The following is a 20,932-nucleotide window of genomic DNA, read 5'->3' as shown; positions in this document are numbered from 1 at the left end:
GCTCCTTACACATGTCCCTCCACACAGCAGTGCTTCTTGTACATGTAACACCACACAGCAGCGCTCCTTATACACATAATGCCACACAGTAGTATGCCTTATACATGTAATGCCGCACACAGTAGTGCTCATTATACACGCCACACAGTAGTGCTCTTTATACATGTAACGCCACACACAGTAGTGCTCATTATACACAACGCCACACAGTAGAGCACTTTATACATGTTGCGACTCACTGTAGTACTCCTTATACACGTTATGACACACAGTATGTGAGTGCACTATTTTTATAGACAGATAGTTAAATATATACACACAAAGTAAAAAACACACACACAAAGTACAACACACACATAGTAAAACACACAGCAAAACACCCATAGCAAAACACACACACAGCAAAACACATATATACTGTACACAGTCTGGTATTTACAGTTTTTTATGGGGTTTTTTCCACAACATACTGTACTGTGCGCCCCTCCTGGCTAGCTCTCTGGCTCCAGCAACGCTCTTCAGGGCAACTGCTGACGTCTCCTGGACACAGCATGCTCCCGAGACGCTCCCTCCCCCTTCTCCCAGCATGCAGTGGTGGACCCTCGGCCAGCAGAGACAGAGCTGCATACCTCCCAACTGTCCCGATTTTCGCGGGACAGTCCCATGCGCACAGCGTGTATATACAGGTGACAGAGGGACTGGGGGCATGCCAGCAGCTCATAGAATGCTGGGCATTCACCCAGAGTACCTATTTAGGGATTCAAAATGCTGGGAGGTATGGAGCTGGTTGGAGGAGATTGTGACAGCCAGCAGTGCGCACTGTGCAGAGTTCAAAGAAGGGTGATGATTGATCTCATCACCCTTCTCCTTTGCTGGTGCCGCAGACCGCATTCAGGCTTCCTTCATTGGGGGTCATTCCGAGTTGTTCGCTCGCTAGCAGATTTTAGCAGCATTGCACACGCTAAGCTGCCACCCTCTGGGAGTGTATCTTAGCTTAGCAGAATAGCGAACGAAAGATTAGCAGAATTGCGAATAGAAAATTCTTAGCAGTTTCTGAGTAGCTCCAGACTTACTCACAGATTGCGATCAGCTCAGGCCGTTTCGTTCCTGGTTTGACGTCACAAACTCGCCCTGCGTTCGGTCAGCCACTCCCCCGTTTCTCCAGACACTCCCGCGTTTTTTCCTGGCACGCCTGCGTTTTTCCGCACACTCCCAGAAAACGGACAGTTTCCGCCCAGAAACACCCACTTCCTGTCAATCACACTCCGATCACTTCAACGGTGAAAAATCTTCGTTCGGACGTGAGTAAATCTACTAAGTTTTGTGCTAAAATACTAACCGCATGTGCATTTTTGACTTAATTGCTCCGTTGCGAAAATTGGCAACGAGCGAACAACTCGGAATGACCCCCATTGTTAGGGCCTGCCGTGTAATGGCGGGCAGCATGTAATGAGTTAGTCTGTCTCATTATACTGCTACCGACTGTGGGCCCCTTCACAGCGGCGGGCCTCGGTGCAATGCACCGGCGCATGTCCCGCCACTGCTCCCTCCCTTCTTCCTGCCATCTTCCTGTCTCCCTCATCTCCCACTGTTCTTCCCCCTATATCCCTCCTGTCTTCCTCCCATCTAGCCTCTATTCTTCTCCCTGTCTTTCTCTTGTCTTCCTTCCATCTAGACCCTGTTTTTCCTCCTGTCTTCCTCCCATCTTCCACTGTTCTTCTCCCTTTTTTCCTCCCCTCTTAATAAAATAATTATTGTAATATAATTATTTAAGTACTGAGATTTCTCTGTTTCAACACACACACACACACACACACACACACACACACACACACACACACACACACACACACACACACACACCACTGGTCACACCCCCATACCAGTAGCCACACCCCCACCATGCTGGCCACACACTTTGCGGCGACACAAAATAGGCCCTTCATAAATTTCAGCTCCAGGCCCATGAGGACCTTAATCTGGCACTGGATAAATGGAATAGCCTCCTATCAGAGGTTTTAGAGACTAAGACTGTAGAGCACTTTAAACATGCTTGGGATAGGCATATGAATATCCTTACAAAGAATTAAGTTTCTAAAAGGGTTGAGATTGCCTAAAGGATAAAATAAAAAGGGGGCACCTCTCACAGACTATCTCCTAATATGTTTTTCATTGATTAACCAACACTCAAGAACTGGAAACTGTAATGTGAATCTGATGTCTATAGTTTATGTCCTTTAAGTTGTTTATGGGTTCATTAACTTAATACAATATTTTCTATATACAGTCTTTAATGGAAAGTTTTTGTATCTTGGAGTTGATTAATTTTTTTCTCTCTTTTGGAAACAATTTAAGAAAGCTTGATTGCAATTTTCTTTCAAGATCAAATCAAGATTATTTTGATTTGTTGTTGCGAACCCCTAAAAGGCATGAGATCCATAGGCTGGTGCCTACTCTGCCTATGTGGTAATCCGGCACTGGTTCTGTGTAGGGTTTGTATGAATAGTAGCTTGTGAACTCTAGAAAAAAGTGCACATTGCAGTTCTATGACTTATCTGGGGGAGCTGGCAAAGTGGTCCAGAAAGTTGCAGTTATGGATGGATCTCCAAAGAGATGTGGTCCAGAAGTACAATCTTGGCTATGGGAGATTGCTTGTTAGCCACATTAGCCAATGTTCTGAATGACCTACAGTATGCCAGCATCAGCAAGCTCAGAAAATACCCAATTTGCCAAACTGCAGTTCACAAGAGGAGCTGCCATAGCATTAGGAGCTGCCGTACCATCCTGACTATACAGCAAGCTCTTTGGCAAGGCAACACCCCCTAGCAATGCTTACAGCCACCCTAAACTTGTTAATTTTCCCAGTGATGATCCTGATGCTAGCAGTAATCTACCTCAAGCACCATTTTCTCTTTGATTTTTAAATTAAACAGCACTGCAAGTGCACAGAGAAAATGTGACTGGATACGCCTCCCTGCCTGCGCCAATTGATCACAGATTGTTTTTGCGAGCGAGTCCCACGGGACCGGAGCCAATAAGGGATTCCCTCTTCCATCAGTAACTGCCTGTTACTAGTGATGTGCACCGGAAATTTTTCGGGTTTTGTGTTTTGGTTTTGGATTCGTTTCCGCGGCCGTGTTTTGGATTCGGACGCGTTTTGGCAAAACCTCCCTGAAAATTTTTTGTCGGATTCTGGTGTGTTTTGGATTTGTTTTTTTATTACAAAAAACCCTCAAAAATAGCTTAAATCATAGAATTTGGGGATCAATTTGATCCCATAGTATTATTAACCTCAATAACCATAATTTCCACTCATTTCCAGTCTATTCTGAACACCTCACACCTCACAATATTATTTTTAGTCCTAAAATTTGCACCAAGGTCGCTGGATGACTAAGCTAAGCGACCCAAGTGGCCGACACAAACACCTGGCCCATCTAGGAGTGGCACTGCAGTGTCAGACAGGATGGCCGATTTAAAAAATAGTCCCCAAACAGCACATGATGCAAAGAAAAAAAAGAGGTGCACCGGGGGCGTGGCCTGGCCATGGAGAGAGGAAGACGTGCTGATTCAGTGCTCCTGACCCCGACTATATATGTCACCCTCCCGGCAACAGATACAGCCTAATAATCTGCACCCCGGGGCTGTCGAGCCCCTGCTGGCTGTGGAGCGGTGGGTTGCGGAGCCGGCGGGTGACCCTGAGACCCGTGCAGGTTGCGGCCTACCTGCTCGGCAGAAGCCGGGGGCTGGAGTAGTGCAGCACCCGGATCGGAAGTGTCGCGACGAGATCGTGAGCGGGGCCGCAGCGGTGGATCGGGGTCTCTGGACGGTCTCCCCGCCTGCAGCGAGCCGGCCGGGCCGGAGGACTCTCCCGGAGCTGATTACGACCCCGCTGGGTGGCCGGACGGCGTGGGAGAGCGAGACCGCGGCTGCGCCGCTCGGTCTGTCCGCGGCTGCTGCTGCCGCTGTAATCAACTTCATTGCGGACATCAGACCCGGCGGAGGAGGTTGTGGCCGCGGGGACCAGGCCCACTAACACCACCACCGAATCTGGGGGGAATTTCCTCTCCCTTCCACTAAGGCCTGTGACAGGAATCCAAAGCCGCCATCTTGCTCCCTGGCAACCAGCCGGAGTAAAGGTAAAGCTGCACTGCATCACACTTTCCTCACCCCTGCAAGATTGCAGAACCTGCTCACACTACCGCCCGTAACTGAGACGGCCGTAAAAATGCTTTAATTTTTACCATGTGTACCTAGACCACTGGATGAGAGGTTGGGCTGCGATTTAACCCCAGCTGCAGGGATAGCACCTGAAAGAGTTACAGCTCCATTATTGTGACACACGGATCCTCGTATCCTCAAATCATTATTATTATGATATAATACAATATAATAAAATACTACGCGTGCCATATTTATGTAGCTGGACTTTATATATAATAATCTCTGGCACCTTCCTCCCGACTCCTTTGTTGGTGTACCTGAAGCTGACAATCCGTCCCCCTCTGGTGGCCGCTGCTGTTAGCTACTTGATCTACACTAACTGAAGCCTGGAATAACTCACAATTTGGACCACGGTTATTCTCTACGAAGCTGCTGCAGCTCCCTCCTTCGCCCTTCGAGCTTTCTAAAGCCTGAAATACCTGCTTTCTCACTCCCATAGGAGCCCGGGATGGAGCCGTAAGTCAGCAACCTGACATGCCTGGGCCGCTCACCTACTATACAATTTACGGACTGTGTCCTTTCTTTAATAATTTTTTCTTCTTTTTTCTTTTTTTTCCCCACCCTTTTTTTTTTTCTTTTCTTTTTTTATATATCCCATTATGTCCAAAACAAGAAAGTAACGCAAGCTCCGACTAACTTCTTTGGCTCAAAGTCGAAGGGCCCGCAGAACCCCAACCTGACCACAAACTCCCCTCCTTCTCCGTGCTCTTCAGAGGCGGGTATCGACCCTCAGATTCAGGCGGTAATGTCGAGCCTGCTGGAGGGAGTGCAGTCCGCGTTTAAACAGGAACTCTCTAACGCTATTGCAGAATTTAAATCGGACCTAACAGCTCTCGGTAACCGAACGGATGCATTGGAAACAAAGACTGATGATCTCTGCCGCTCCCAGCACCGCCTTGATAGAGAGCTCACTAGATTGCACGAAGAAATAGAGACTCTTAAAGAGCGACAAGAGGACCAAGAAAATCGCTCGCGTAGGAATAACTTACGAATACGCAATGTTACGGAATCAGTCCTCGGCTCATCGCTGCCGTCATTCCTGAGAGAATTCTTTATACACCTCGTACCAGACCTCACAGACGAAGAGTGTCTCTGTGATAGGGCTCATAGAGCACTTCGTGCAAAACCCTCTCCCGCTCAACCGCCCAGGGATGTTATTGTCCGTTTCCATTATTTCCGTTCAAAAGAGAAAATCCTGTCCTCTGTCTGGGACTCCCCAGAGATCCTGTTTAAAGGAACGCAGTTACAAATCTTTCAGGATCTGGCTCCCTCCACTATCCAAAAACGACGGGACCTCCAATCGGTCACCCGGGTCCTGCGACAGCACCAGATAAGATATAGATGGGGATTCCCCTTTCAACTTCATGTTTCAGTCAACAACTCCGTTCATTCTGTCAAAACTTTGACCCAAGGACAGGAATTGCTGGCAAAGCTGGATCTCCTCCCGGTATCATCTGCAGTCGACATGGCGACCTCATCCTCTAAATCGCCACACCCTCAGTCTCCCCTGCCTGAATGGACAAGGGTGACCCGCCAGCGCACTGTGGACAGAGATCCTCCCTGACCTGGGGGGACCAGTGGTTTGCCCTCAAACTGTCGGAAGCAGCGCCTCCATGCCTCGTAATGAGCAATGGCTGCGGAGGATTTGACCTCCGTTCAAAATCCCATGTCGTAACTATTTTCTGTTATTGCTGTTACAGTTAAGTTATATTAGTCTGTACTCCCGTGGTAATCCCCCCCCCCCCTTTTTTTTTTGTCTGGACACAGCCCTATATGTTATATATTATATTATGTTCTTCATAGCTGTAAAGTGGCCACGACCACACTCAACCCTTGTGGTCCGGGTAGTCTACCCTCTCTCACATGGTACCTCAGTTACCCCCCAACATTCCCTTTTTGTTGTATACATTGTTGTTTATGCAGTTTTCCTTTCCTGCGGTCCTCGAGTGGGACCCACAATTTCAGGGATTTTTCCCCGTTTGGGTTTTTTCTTCTCTATGTTTTTCCCCTTCTCTTTTTTCTTGTGGCTTCTGTCTGACCCTCCCGCTCCTTCTCTCTCTCTGCCCCGAGGGGTGGCCTCCTCCTGACACAAATAGTACTTTATCTGGTCATGTTTTGCAATATGTCGTACTCCCTCATGTGAATAGCCATGTCCCTTAAAATATTTTCGGTCAATGTAAATGGCCTGAACTCCCCTAGGAAGCGTACTGTGTTTCTGAGTGCTTGCAGGTGAGAGAAAGTCGACATAGCCTTTCTTCAGGAAACACATCTCACTGGTTCCCATACTCTGCTTAAGGGTAAATGGTTCTCCCAGTCCTACTTTGCCTCGGCGGACTGTAAAAAACGTGGTGTAGCCATTTTAATTCACTGTAATATTCCGTTTATCCACTCTAGGACAGTGATGGACCCAGATGGATGGTTTCTTAAGGTGATGGGTACCCTCCGCTCTGTGACTCTCACTTTGGTCTCCACTTACGCTCCCAACCAAGACCAATCTCTGTTTTTTGACTCTCTGTCTAAACGCCTGTCCAGAGAAGCACAGGGAAACATTATTATGGGCGGTGATTTTAACACCATTATCGACCCGTTGTTAGATAGATCCGGCCCTCCACCTCACGCGTCCATGACATCCCTGCCTCGGGCCTCTCGTACTCTCACTGCTACCTTGAAACACCACGGCCTCTGTGACACCTGGCGATCCCAACACCCCCACACTAAAGATTTTACCCATTTCTCGGCTCCACACCAACACTATTCTAGGATCGATATGATCCACATCTCCTCTGCCCTTGTACAACTGATTTCCGATGCGGTTATCACGCCACTGACATGGACGGATCATGCTGGGGTTTAACTCCTCATAGATATATACCGCTCACCTCATAGGAAATATAAATGGCGTCTTGACGATTCGCTTTTGCAACACCCTTCAGCACTGGAGGAAATTCGATTAGCAATTACACATTACTTCTCCGAAAATATATCTCCTGACATCTCGCTTAGTATCCTGTGGGAAGCTCACAAGGCCACGATTCGCGGCGCTTTGCTGGCAAAATCGTCGGCAATTAGGAAAAAATCTGCGCAGGAGATTACCTCACTCGAATCAGAAATAGCCACCTTACTAACTAGACATAAAGCAACCCCCGACGCTTCTCTGCTCTCTCAGATTGACTCCCTCTGGGGACAACTTAATACCCTTCTTTCTAACCGTGCAGCACTAATTCTCCGGAAGCTACAGCAACGCTTTTATAATAAAATGGATAGAATAGACTCCCTACTGGCCAACAAACTACGTCGTAAACAGGCGCTGGGCGCAATAGATACGTTGTACTCGCCACAAAGGCGAACCTACACATATGACCCTGAAGTGATGACCGAAGATTTCCGCTTGTTTTATAGCTCCCTCTATAACTTGTCTGACTCGCCCCCTCTATCTCCTGACGGGGTTGGAGGAGTACACTCATACTTGTCTGATACCCCCCTCCCAGCCCTATCTGACACTCAGTTAGATACCCTTAATAGTCGGATCTCGGATGAGGAGACAATGGCCGCTATACGCTCCATGCGTTCGTCAGCCGCTCCGGGACCGGATGGTTTCACAGCCCAATACTATAAACTGTTTGCGAAAGATTTCGCCCCGCATCTCTCCTCCTTATTCACTGATATTCTTGAGGGAGCCTCCTTTCTGCCGGAGACGACCCGGGCCGACATAGTGGTAATCCCAAAGCCTGACAAAGACCCGACTAGTTGCTCAAATTATAGACCAATCTCACTATTGAATGTCGATCTGAAGATATATGCGAAAATATTAGCCAACCGTCTGGCTCCCCTGTTGCCCGGTTTGGTCCACCCGGACCAGGTCGGCTTCATTCCTGGCCGCCAGGCGTCTGACAACACTAGAAGGGCTATAGACCTAATTTACTCCATTCAAAAGTGGAAGTCTCCCTCTCTCATTCTGGCTCTCGACGCGGAGAAGGCTTTCGACCGCATTTCGTGGTCTTTTGCCTTCGCAGTCCTTGGCAAAATGGGATTCTCTGGAAAATATTTAGAGGGGATTAAAGCACTCTACCGCTCCCCATCAGCCCAGGTTTTGGTTAACGGTGTTTCATCCGCCAGTTTTGGGATTGCCAATGGCACCAGGCAGGGATGCCCCCTCTCTCCTTTAATTTTCGCACTAGTCATGGAGCCCCTGGCAGCAAAGATCCGTAATAACACCACTATCCACGGAGTATCCACAGGCCTATCCGAGCACAAGATAGCGTTATACGCTGATGATGTCCTAATTTCCCTCACAGATCCAGCCCAATCCCTCCCCTCTCTTTTAACTGAGATCCGTTCATATTCACAGTTTTCCGGTTATAAAATTAACGTTAACAAAACAGAGGTCCTTGACTTTCATATACCGGCAGCTCTCAAACAAGACCTACAAACTATCCTACCCTGTAATTGGTATACAAAGAAAATCAAGTACCTTGGTACGTACTTGACCCATCATCACCACCAACTTTTCCAAGCAAATTACCCCCGCTTATTGCAGAAAATCAAAGATGACTTGTTGGAATGGTCCAGCTACTTCATCTCATGGATAGGCAGAATAAATTCTGTCAAGATGAGTGTACTCCCCCGACTTCTGTATTTGTTTCAAACTCTCCCGATTTATGTTCCTACCTATGTCTTTAAGACTTTGCAACGCCAAACCTCCTTTTTTATCTGGAGCCGTAAACGCCCTCGCGTCAGACTTAAACTGCTTCAACGCCCTTCCAGAGGCGGAGGGCTGGGTATCCCGGACTTTAGAAAATACTTCTATGCTGCGCAACTTTCTCAATGTGCACAATGGTGCAACGAGGGCGGGACGGGGAAAGTTTGGGTGAGGATTGAGGCAGAGGAGATGGGTCTAGCTACACTATCCTCCCTACTATGGCTTCGCCGGAACCAGCGCCCCCGTATGGCCCTTTCACATCCCATGGTAAGTCGCTCATTAGCGATATGGGACCTGGCAAATAGACGGTTCACTTTGGCCCCATACCCGTCCCCGCTAATTCCGTTATTTCATAATCCAGCCTTCCCCCCGGGTACGTGTAGGTCCTCGTATACATCCTGGCGCTCGAGCGGTATGCTATATATTAATGACATCACTTCTAACGCTACCTTCCCTCAATTTGCAGATATTTGAGAAGGAACAGTAATCCCTTCTTCGGACTTCTTTCACTATCTGCAAATTAGACATTTTCACTCCACCATTACCAATACCCTTCTCCACAGACAACTATTCCCCTTCGAATACATTAGCTGGAAACGCACCAACACTAAGGGCCTCATTTCCAATATTTACGCTTTACTTAGCGACCACCCTCCTTCATCCCGGGCTCCTCACGAGTTGGCATGGGAAAAGGAGCTGGGATTCACTATAGACAATGAAGATTGGGTGGATATCTGGGATAATGCAGCCTCCAGTTCCATATGTGTAAGAATTAAAGAAAATATCTACAACTTACTCTACCGCTGGTATTATGTCCCATCCCGTCTACACACTATGTTTCCCGACACTCCGGATAGATGCTGGAGGGGTTGTGCGGACGTTGGCTCGTTTTTACACATATGGTGGACCTGCCCAAAAATTTTTACAATTTGGGGTGAGCTCATTACATTGCTCTCGCGCTTATTTGACACCTCCATTTCTCCTGACCCCCAATACTTTCTGCTCCCTATGACCCTCCCTACTCTTAACAGACACCAAAACAAGCTATTTCGACATGTAGTTTCGGCAATGACATGCCAAATAGCCACGGACTGGAAGAACCCGACTCCCTCCCCAATACCGGTAATAATCTCCCGAATTTGGTATGTACATAAAATGGAATACATGACCGCTGTTATTCGTAACACCTCGAAACAATTTGATAAATATGGTCCCCATGGCTAACCTTACAACAGGCTTCTTCCCCATTTGCAACTTGACACCGTGCATTGCAGCTCTACCTACCTCTTGTCTCTGGAGGCCACCCCTCCACCCCTTTCTACTCCGTTTCTTTCTTTTTGACTGAATTTGCTCTATCTCCTCTATTTCCCTGACCCCTTCTATTTTCTCTCCGAGTATTATTTTCATCTAATTCCCACTGTCAACTCTTTTTGACGGACGGCCACTCCGTGGCCGAGAGTTACCCTTTTCAATTGCCTTAACTTTAAAAAAAAAAAAAAAAGGATCCACTCTGTTGATGTTACAACCTATTGTAGTTACATTTGTACTTCGGTTACCTACTTTTCCTGGTATGTTCTGTTATTAATGTAACAATTTCGTGATCCACCTAATAAAATGTGTTTAAAAAAGAAAAGAAAAAAAGAGGTGCACCAAGGTCGCTGGATGGCTAAGCTAAGCGACCCAAGTGGCCGACATAAACACCTGGCCCACCTAGGAGTGGCACTGCAGTTTTCTAACGAGAGGATGAGTGCTTCCATCATCATGTGAATCTGAACCACTAGCCATGAACATAGGCCAGGGCCACAGCCGTTCCTTGCCACTTCGTGTCGTAAATGGCATATTGGCAAGTTTACGCTTCTCATCAGATGCTTTTAATTTTGATTTTTGGGTCATTTTACTGAACTTTTGTAGTATACTTGACGACACAGAGGTAGAGCAATGGACTAATGTACCGTACTGTTATATATATATACTGGTGGTCAGCAAAATTCTGCACTGTCCTACTATATAATACTGGGCACAACTAAAATGCAGCACAGGTATGGATGGATAGTATACTTGACGACACAGAGGTAGGTAGAGCAGTGGACTACTGAACGGTACTGCTATATATATATATATATATATATATATACTGGTGGTCAGCATAATTCTGCACTGTCCTCCTACTATATACTACGATGCAGCACAGATATGGAGCGTTTTTCAGGCAGAGAACGTACAGTAGATATTTTCAGCACACTGAGCACAGATATTTGCAGCACACTGAACACAGAAACTGAGAGAACGCTGCACATCCTCTCCCTACCTATCATCTCCAATGCACGAGTGAAAATGATGGCGACGCGTGGCTCCTTATATAGAATATGAATCTCGCGAGAATCTGACAGCAGGATGATGACGTTCGGGCGCGCTCGGGTTAACCGAGCAAGGCGAGAGGATCCAAGGCTGCCTCGGAACCGTGTAAAATGGGTGAAGTTCGGATTTCGAGGAACCGAACCCGCTCATCACTACCTGTTACTGACTCCACCCACGGCACAGTGGGCAGGTATGTTACTGACACCAGCAGGTCCTGTCACTGGCCCTGAAACCACTTTTCTGCTCAGGCTCCTACCATCGGCACCTGAAACCACTTGCTGCTGTGTTTGTGTAGATACGCTGCTGCCACACCTACTTACTGTCATTGAGTGACCACCACTGGTCACAGACCTGGACTAAAGGGTCCTACACATTGGCTGATCTGCCGCCGAGCTGCCCGACGGCGGATACGGCCGACCCGGCGGTGGGGGGGCCAGTGACGGGGGGAGTGAAGTTTCTTCACTCCCCCCGTCACCCGGTTTCGTAGCAGTGCAGGCAAATATGGACGAGATCGTCCATATTGGCCTGCATGCACAGCCGACGGGGCACCAGCGATGAACGAGCGTGGGGCCGCGCATCATTCATCGCTGGTGCCTCCAGGGCTGCCATCAAAAATTGTGAGCCCCGGGACTGACAAAATAGGCAGGGCCCTCCCCTCCAATTTAAAAAAAAAAAAAAAAAAAATATATATATATATATATATATATATATGCAACAATAGAAGAATTGGCGCCAAGGAGTCACATCAACTCCCACTATTCCAACCCTAAATTGGTTGACACTTTTTAACATAAAATAATAACATGTTCCATCATAAAAATAAGAATTTACTTACCGATAATTCTATTTCTCGTAGTCCGTAGTGGATGCTGGGGACTCCGTAAGGACCATGGGGAATAGCGGCTCCGCAGGAGACTGGGCACAAAAGTAAAGCTTTAGAACTACCTGGTGTGCACTGGCTCCTCCCCCTATGACCCTCCTCCAAGCCTCAGTTAGGATACTGTGCCCGGACGAGCGTACACAATAAGGAAGGATTTTGAATCCCAGGTAAGACTCATACCAGCCACACCAATCACACCGTATAACTCGTGATCTAAACCCAGTTAACAGCATGATAACAGAGGAGCCTCTAGAAAAGATGGCTCACTACAGCAATAACCCGATTTTCTGGTAACAATAACTATGTACCAGTATTGCAGACAATCCGCACTTGGGATGGGCGCCCAGCATCCACTACGGACTACGAGAAATAGAATTATCGGTAAGTAAATTCTTATTTTCTCTAACGTCCTAAGTGGATGCTGGGGACTCCGTAAGGACCATGGGGATTATACCAAAGCTCCCAAACGGGCGGGAGAGTGCGGATGACTCTGCAGCACCAAATGAGAGAACTCCAGGTCCTCCTCAGCCAGGGTATCAATTTTGTAGAATTTTACAAACGTATTTGCTCCTGACCAAGTAGCTGCTCGGCAAAGTTGTAAAGCCGAGACCCCTCGGGCAGCCGCCCAAGATGAGCCCATCTTCCTTGTGGAGTGGGCATTTACAGATTTTTGGCTGGGGCAGGCCTGCCACAGAATGTGCAAGCTGAATTGTACTACAAATCCAACGAGCAATAGTCTGCTTAGAAGCAGGAGCACCCAGCTTGTTGGGTGCATACAGGATAAACAGCGAGTCAGATTTTCTGACTCCAGCCGTCCTGGAAACATATATTTTCAGGGCCCTGATAACGTCTAGCAACTTGGAGTCCTCCAAGTCCCTAGTAGCCGCAGGCACCACAATAGGTTGGTTCAGGTGAAACGCTGAAAACACCTTAGGGAGAAACTGAGGACGAGTCCTCAATTCCGCCCTGTCCGAATGGAAAATCAGATAAGGGCTTTTACAGGATAAAGCCGCCAATTCTGACACGCGCCTGGCCCAGGCCAGGGCCAACAGCATGACCACTTTCCATGTGAGATATTTTAAGTCCACAGATTTAAGTGGTTCAAACCAATGTGACTTTTGGAACCCAAAAACTACATTGAGATCTCAAGGTGCCACTGGAGGCACAAAAGGAGGCTGTATATGCAGTACCCCTTTTACAACGTCTGAACTTCAGGGACTGAAGCTAGTTCTTTTTGGAAGAAAATTGACAGGGCCGAAATTTGAACCTTAATGGACCCCAATTTCAGGCCCATAGACACTCCTGTTTGCAGGAAATGTAGGAATCGACCCAGTTGAATTTCCTCCGTCGGGCCTTACTGGCCTCGCACCACGCAACATATTGTCGCCAAATGCGGTGATAATGTTTTGCGGTTACATCCTTCCTGGCTTTGATCAGGATAGGGATGACTTCATCCGGAATGCCTTTTTTCCTTCAGGATCCGGCGTTCAACCGCCATGCCGTCAAACGCAGCCGCGGTAAGTCTTGGAACAGACAGGGTCCTTGCTGGAGCAGGTCCCTTCTTAGAGGTAGAGGCCACGGATCCTCCGTGAGCATCTCTTGAAGTTCCGGTTACCAAGTCCTTCTTGGCCAATCCGGAGCCACGAATATAGTGCTTACTCCTCTCCATCTTATCAGTCTCAGTACCTTGGGTATGAGAGGCAGATGAGGGAACACATACACTGACTGGTACACCCACGGTGTTACCAGAGCTCTACAGCTATTACCTGAGGGTCCCTTGACCTGGCGCAATACCTGTCGAGTTTTTCCCAACGGTTTATAATCATGTGGAAGACTTCTGGGTGAAGTCCCCACTCTCCCGGGTGGAGGACGTGTCTGCTGAGGAAGTCTGCTTCCCAGTTGTCCACTCCCGGAATTGCTGACAGTGCTATCACATGATTTTCCGCCCAGCGAAGAATCCTTGCAGCTTCTGCCATTGCCCTCCTGCTTCTTGTGCCACCCTGTCTGTTTACGTGGGTGACTGCCGTGATGTTGTCCGACTGGATCAACACCGGCTGACCTTGAAGCAGAGGTCTTGCTAAGCTTAGAGCATTGTAAATGGCCCTTAGCTTCAGGATATTTATGTGAAGTGATGTCTCCAGGCTTGACCATAAGCCCTGGAAATTCCTTCCCTGTGTGACTGCTCCCCAGCCTCGCAGGCTGGCATCAGTGGTCACCAGGACCCAGTCCTGAATGCCGAATCTGCGGCCCTCTAGAAGATGAGCACTCTGCAACCAACACAGGAGGGACACCCTTGTTCTTGGTGACAGGGTTATACGCTGATGCATCTGAAGATGCGACCCGGACCATTTGTCCAGCAGGTCCCACTGGAAAGTTCTTGCGTGGAATCTGCCGAATGGGATTGCTTCGTAGGAAGCCACCATTTTACCCAGAACCCTTGTGCATTGATGCACTGAGACTTGGCTCGGTTTTAGGAGGTTCCTGACTAGCTCGGATAACTCCCTGGCTTTCTCCTCCGGGAGAAACACCTTTTTCTGGACTGTGTCCAGGATCATCCCTAGGAACAGAAGACGAGTCGTCGGAACCAGCTGCGATTTTGGAATATTGAGAATCCAATCGTGCTGCCGCAACACTACCTGAGATAGTGCTACACCGACCTCCAACTGTTCCCTGGATCTTACCCTTATCAGGGAATCGTCCAAGTAAGGGATAACTAAAATTCCCTTCCTTCGAAGGAATATCATCATTTCGGCCATTACCTTGGTAAAGACCCGGGGTGCCGTGGACCATCCATACGGCAGCGTCTGAACTGATAGTGACAGTTCTGTACCATAAACCTGAGGTACCCTTGGTGAGAAGGGTAAATTTGGACATGAAGGTAAGCATCCTCGATGTCCCGAGACATCATGTAGTCCCCTTCTTCCAGGTTCGCAATCACTGCTCTGAGTGACTCAATCTTGAATTTGAACCTCTGTATGTAAGTGTTCAAAGATTTTAGATTTAGAATCGGTCTCACCGGGCCGTCCGGCTTCGGTACCACAACAGTGTGGAATAATACCCCGTTCCCTGCTGGGAATACAGTTTGTGAATGGCTTCCAAAACTGTCTCCCTGTCAGAAGGAGACATCGGTAAAGCCGACTTTAGGAAACGGCGAGGGGGAGACGTCTCGAATTCCAATTTGTACCCCTGAGATATCACCTGAAGGATCCAGGGGTCTACTTGCGAGTGAGCCCACTGCGCGCTGAAATTCATTGAGACGGGCCCCCCACCGTGCCTGATTCTGCTTGTAAAGCCCAGCGTCATACTGAGGGCTTGGCAGAGGCGGGAGAGGGTTTCTGTTCCTGGGAACTGGCTGATTTCTGCAGCCTTTTTCCTCTCCCTCTGTCACGGGGCAGAAATGAGGAACCTTTTGCCCGCTTGTCCATGAAAAGACTGCGCCTGATAATACGGCGTCTTCTCATGTTCCAAATGCCGTTTGAAAACCGCATCACCTGACCACTGTCGTGTCCATAACCCTCTACTGGTAGAAATGGACAACGCACTTAGACTTGATGCCAGTCAGCAAATATTCCGCTGTGCATCACGCATATATAGAAATGCATCTTTTAAATGCTCTATAGGCAAAAATATACTGTCCCTATCTAGGGTATCAATATTTTCAGTCAGGGAATCCGACCACGCCAACCCAGCACTGCACATCCAGGCTGAGGCGATTGCTGGTCGCAGTATAACACCAGTATGTGTGTAAATACATTTTAGGATACCCTCCTGCTTTCTATAAGCAGGATCCTTAAGGGCGGCCATCTCAGGAGAGGGTAGAGCCCTTACAAGCGTGTGAGCACTTTATTCACCCTAGGGGGTGTTTCCCAACGCACCCTAACCTCTGGCGGGAAAGGATATAATGCCAATAACATTTTAGAAATTATCAGTTATCGGGGGAAACCCATGCATCATCACACACCTCATTTAATTTCTCAGATTCAGGAAAACTACAGGTAGTTTTTCCTCACCGAACATAATACCCCTTTTTGGTGGTACTCGTATTATCAGAAATGTGTAAAACATTTTTCATTGCCTCCATCATGTAACGTGTGGCCCTACTGGAAGTCACATTTGTCTCTTCACCGTCGACACTGGAGTCAGTATCCGTGTCGGCGTCTATATCTGCCATCTGAGGTAACGGGCGCTTTAGAGCCCCTGACGGCCTATGAGACGTCTGGACAGGCACAAGCTGAGTAGCCGGCTGTCTCATGTCAACCACTGTCTTTTATACAGAGCTGACACTGTTACGTAATTCCTTCCAACAGAGTTCATCCACTCAGGTGTCGACCCCCTAGGGGGTGACATCACTATTACAGGCAATCTGCTCCGTCTCCACATCATTTTTCTCCTCATACATGTCGACACAAACGTACCGACATACAGCACACACACAGGGAATGCTCTGATAGAGGACAGGACCCCACTAGCCCTTTGGGGAGACAGAGGGAGAGTTTGCCAGCACACACCAGAGCGCTATATATATACAGGGATAACCTTATATAAGTGTTTTTCCCCTTATAGCTGCTGTATCTTTAATACTGCGCGTAACTAGTGCCCCCCTCTCTTTTTTAACCCTTTCTGTAGTGTAGTGACTGCAGGGGAGAGCCAGGGAGCTTCCCTCCAACGGAGCTGTGAGGGAAAATGGCGCCAGTGTGCTGAGGAGATAGGCTCCGCCCCCTTATCGGCGGCCTTATCTCCCGTTTTTCTATGTATTCTGGCAGGGGTTAAATGCATCCATATAGCCCAGGAGCTATATGTGATGCATTTTTTGCCATCCAAGGTGTTTTTATTGCGTCTCAGGGCGCCCCCCCCCAGCGCCCTGCACCCTCAGTGTGAGTGTGAGTGTGAAGTGTGCTGAGAGCAATGGCGCACAGCTGCAGTGCTGTGCGCTACCTTGTTGAAGACAGGACGTCTTCTGCCGCCGATTTTCCGGACCTCTTCTGTCTTCTGGCTCTGTAAGGGGGCCGGCGGCGCGGCTCTGGGACCCATCCATGGCTGGGCCTGTGATCGTCCCTCTGGAGCTAATGTCCAGTAGCCTAAGAAGCCCAATCCACTCTGCACGCAGGTGAGTTCGCTTCTTCTCCCCTTAGTCCCTCGATGCAGTGAGCCTGTTGCCAGCAGGTCTCACTGAAAATAAAAAACCTAAAACTAAACTTTTCACTAAGCAGCTCAGGAGAGCCACCTAGTGTGCACCCTTCTCGTTCGGGCACAAAATCTTAACTGAGGCTTGGAGGAGGGTCATAGGGGGAGGAGCCAGTGCACACCAGGTAGTTCTAAAGCTTTACTTTTGTGCCCAGTCTCCTGCGGAGCCGCTATTCCCCATGGTCCTTACGGAGTCCCCAGCATCCACTTAGGACGTTAGAGAAACATTTATTAAAAACATATTCAAATCAATACAGATTATTATTCCACACTTTAGGATGTATAACTCTTAGCGCTGAATACAAAATGTTGAAGGTTCACAACAATCTCCTCCTTCTCCTTACAGTTGGTTCGGAGATAGCTTCACAACACAGATAACCCAACGCGTTTCGTCTTATCCAAAAGACTTCATAAGGGTTTTCTCTATAATTGTGAAAGATCTTATCAGAGCTAAACATAAACATTCCTTAATAGAGAAAACATAATACATTCCATTAAAACATATGAGGAACATATCATTACAGAGGAACAAGGATATATCCGAGCAGACAGGATGAAAGAGAAGAAAAGGATATTACAATTGAATCTTAGGTCATACCTCAAGTGGCTGAGAAGTATAGTTGTTTATACAAAAAGTATAATGCGACAAAACTTGTTCATACACGCATGATGGAAACTCCTATATAACACCGAGGCTTTCTGATGAACAATCAGTGTAGCCTAACTGGAAAAATATTGATCTCATCATATATACTGAATGTTCATATTGTGTATATATATATATATGAAAAATCATAATGTCCCCTCACATACCTTATGGTGAGATAACTTGTACAAAAATTCGGAAACCCAGGTACTGAAGGGTCACTTTAGAAAGGAGACCTGATAGATTCATATTTAGGGCAAATTAATAGATAATCATCATCTGATATTTAATTAGTCAATTTACCAATCTTTACTAAAGATGGTTAATACATTTTACAATGGAGCTTTATTAGAAAGACAACTTCTCCTTACGGATATAATAATATAATAATATATACTGGAGATTTATGAGGCAGGAAACTATGTTACTGGTCATAACTGCCATTTATACTCATAGCTATTGACTACTTTTATGGGTCCAGCTGCTTTGTTAGTTGACACAATAGAGGTACAGACCTCTAGACCCAAACATTAAAGTTGTTAGTATAAATTATCAGAAAAAAATGGGCTTTTAATTGCATAAACTCCCCACTATCAAAATATCAAGGGAAAGTGTGAAAGTGAATACATCCAACCATTAAAAGCACTAGAGTGCAGTATTACAAATGTACATAGATAAATTATACAAAATAACCTTTACACACAAACAGAGCTTTGTTCAGAGTGGTATCATATTCTCTCACCTTCTATGTGTCTGCTATGGACGCTCAGTACCAGTGCAATGAAGCACCAGACTGGATGTAGCTCCTTATTGTTATATGACCCGTAATGCATTGCGGTATTAAACTCAATGAATAGCTGCTATTCATTGAGTTTAATACCGCAATGCATTATGGGTCATATAACAATTAACAATTAATGTTTTACTCACATTTGGTGGTTATAAGAGTGAATATTATTATAGTGAATTATTCCCAATTAAGAGAGGATAGAATCCATAGGTTGGTTAGTGTGTACCATTAATAACTAGGTCAAATTAAACCTTTATTTGTGTACCAATCAAAATAGGGCATGTGATGATGACATCATCACCTTTCCCTTTATAAGGAGCTACATCCAGTCTGGATGCGAAGTGTTGCAGCGAAGGCTTTGCTAGTGAGTAAAAGCGAAGACGTAGTGTTAGGACACAACCTGACCATCCATACACCTCATGCAGTGTCAGCCTTACTGAACTCTGCCCAAACCAGACATGTCTCATCAGCACGGTTTACAATGTGGGAATTAGCACTAATGGCCCCTGTAAACATCACCATAAAGAGATGCAGCGCACTAAATCCTGCAACTTATCTACCAGGTGTGCCTGGACAGGCACAAAGGGTGGAGGATGAGAATGATGGTGAAGGAGGATTTAGTACAGACACTGACACACATGATTGTATGGAATATCTGAACCAAACTTTCACTGCAAGACCCGACATTAGTGACAACCCACTGGAAGGCGTAGATTTTACTTTTTACACTGACGGTAGTTGCCACAGACAGACGGACTCGGGAGACCTGTGTACTGGATACGCAGTCGTAGATGACAGAGGTATCATAGAAGCTGAACCCCTGGGCCCACCGCACTCAGCACAAGTTGCTGAGCTGGTCGCCCTAACCAGAGCGTGTGAATTGGCCAAGGGTAAGTCAGCCAATATATATATAGATTCTAGGTATGCCTTTGGAGTAGTGCATGATTTCGGGGCCCTATGGCGCCTCAGAAATTTCATGACGGCAGCTGGCACACCTGTAGCGCATGCATCCCACATAAGGCTTCTAACAGCGATACAGGAACCTGACAGAGTGGCTGTTATCAAGTGCAAAGCCCACACTTACAGTCAAGACCCAGTATCACTTGGTAACAGCCGGGCAGACGAAGCTGCTAAATCAGCAGCCAGCACCCCCATACAAACAGATATCACACCACTGATGGTATTCAACACCGTCAACACACAAAAATTAAGTGAAATGCAAAATTTGTGTTCTCCACAGGAAAAGGCAGTCTGGAGGTCAAAGGGGTATGGCCAGGAGTCCTCAGGACTCTGGACAGATGGACAGGGTAAGCCAGTAGCCCCCAGAGCATATCTTCCAAGTTTAGCTGAGGCGGCACACGGTCTGACTCATCTGGGCAAAGAAGGTATGTGTAAGCTGGTGAGAGCCTACTGGTGTGCGCCAGGATTCTCTTCTCATGCGGGTAAGAGAGCAATGACATGTCTTATCTGCTTGAGGAAGAATATTGGAAAGTCAATACCAACAGAACCATCCCATATCCCGCCAACAGACGGCCCTTTCCAGGTAATACAGATTGATTTCATACAGTTACCACCCTGCAGAAATCTAAAATATGTGTTAGTCTGTATTGATGTGTTTTCCAATTGGGTAGAAGCGTTCCCGGCTGCCACAAATACTGCTACGTTCACTGCAAAGAAAATCGTGCAGGAATTTGTGTGCAGATATGGTATCCCTAGGATAACTGAAAGCGATAGGGGTACCCATTTTACAGGTGAAGTCTTTCAGGTTATGTGCAAACTGATGGGAATTAATAGCAAGCTGCATACTCCGTACCGCCCACAGGCGAGTGCGAAGGTGGAAAGAGTAAACAGCACTATTAAGAACAAGCTGAGCAAAGTGATGGCTGAAACTGGATTGTTGTGGCCAGAAGCTTTGCCACTTGTAATGTACAGCATCAGAACCACTCCCAGGTCCCCCCTTAACCTATCACCCTTTGAGATTCTTTTTGGTCGACAACCCCATGTAATGATTGACCCCCAGGATGATTTGAAATGCAATAATGAGGTGACTGTAAAATATTTGGTTAAGATGAGCCAGCAGCTGAGGAATCAAAACAGAAATCTAAAGTTGGTGATTCCTGACCTACCAAACAGTAATTGTCATGACATTGA

The sequence above is a fragment of the Pseudophryne corroboree genome, chromosome 1, assembly GCF_028390025.1.
Source record: "Pseudophryne corroboree isolate aPseCor3 chromosome 1, aPseCor3.hap2, whole genome shotgun sequence".
Classification (NCBI taxonomy): domain Eukaryota; kingdom Metazoa; phylum Chordata; class Amphibia; order Anura; family Myobatrachidae; genus Pseudophryne; species Pseudophryne corroboree.
This window is presented reverse-complemented; position numbering follows the sequence as displayed.